The 1209-nt window shown below is 44.7% G+C and overlaps 1 non-coding gene across 1 annotated transcript; it reads right to left on the bottom strand.

Annotated features, from left to right (window-relative positions):
* Positions 1–728: 728 nt before the first annotated feature.
* On the bottom strand, positions 729–802 carry TRNAN-GUU (transfer RNA asparagine (anticodon GUU)). The gene has a single exon. It is a non-coding gene; the product is annotated as a tRNA-Asn (tRNA).
* Between the last annotated feature and the right edge of the window lie 407 nt (positions 803–1209).

The following is a 1209-nucleotide window of genomic DNA, read 5'->3' on the forward strand; positions in this document are numbered from 1 at the left end:
TTTTTGTTGTGTTAAAATGCGAGATGCCACTCATAATGTTACTAAAAAAATAGATTGGTGCAGGGGTGGGCGGTTTGTGGGCGCAAATGAGACAACCTGGAATTGCGTGCACTGCATTTGAGGGGAAAGTAGCAGGAGTTTCACCATGGTTGTCCCCCCAGCCCCTCTTGCAATGCTGAATACTCCCCTGACTGGCCAATATGGAACTCGGGCGTTATGCCGGTGTTGTGCAACATTTGGTACCCCATACCGAGGCTCGGAACTCTCCTACTTTGGTCTGCGAACGAAGACAGCCGAAGACAGGGGATACCGATCGGTATGGGATACCAAATATTACAGAACACCGCGGCTGGTACATTTTGGCAATGCTGTCGACTGAACAAGGCCCTCACAAACCCCATCATGCACTTAGTTGTGAATGCGAGAGACGTTGGACCTTAATGCAAATTCACATTTATATCCCGCGCGTTTCAGATTGGTGACGCTGAGCGATGCGTCAACGCTGGCAGACACGTTATCCGCGAGGGAATGGGGAGCAATTGGTTCGCAGATTTAGCCGGCGATGAAATGTGTGAAACTCGCCTGCCGCCTCAGATAGCGCATTTCCTTCTCTTTAAGAAGCTACCAAAATGTATATAATAAATACATATGTGGGGATCAATAGATTATATTAAAACAGTAGCATCCTTTTTTTAAAACTCTTGTGTGCAGAAAAACAAAATAAACTGCGTCCCTGGGTGGGCTTGAACCACCAACCTTTCGGTTAACAGCCGAACGCGCTAACCGATTGCGCCACAGAGACTCCTGCATGGCATTGATGACAGTGTGAGAAAGAATGTGACTAACAGTGCCATTTCTATTCGGTTAGACTTCTAGTATCCCAAGTAGACTGCCTTTTAGGAATGGCTGAGAGAGAGAGAGAAAAAAAAAGAGCAAGTGTGTATTAGTCCATACATGCCAACCCTCCCGAATTAAAAAATATCACTATTTTTTTTTTTTACGCCCTCCCATTTAAAATAATTAAATGCCCAATGCAATCCTATGGTGAAATTCCTTTCTCCTAACTTTCTGAAGCGAAATATTCTTCACAGGAGCTCGAAAATGTTGGCATGTATGTTAGTCAGTCCTCATCTTTCATGTACTTTGGAAAGTTGGGATAGCAAGAGGGATTTTAATTGAAAGCTACATCGCATTAGCAGACCAAGGCCA

Source organism: Ambystoma mexicanum, chromosome 1p (assembly GCF_040938575.1).
Source record: "Ambystoma mexicanum isolate Mex_15411 chromosome 1p, UKY_AmexF1_1, whole genome shotgun sequence".
In the NCBI taxonomy this organism is placed as follows: domain Eukaryota; kingdom Metazoa; phylum Chordata; class Amphibia; order Caudata; family Ambystomatidae; genus Ambystoma; species Ambystoma mexicanum.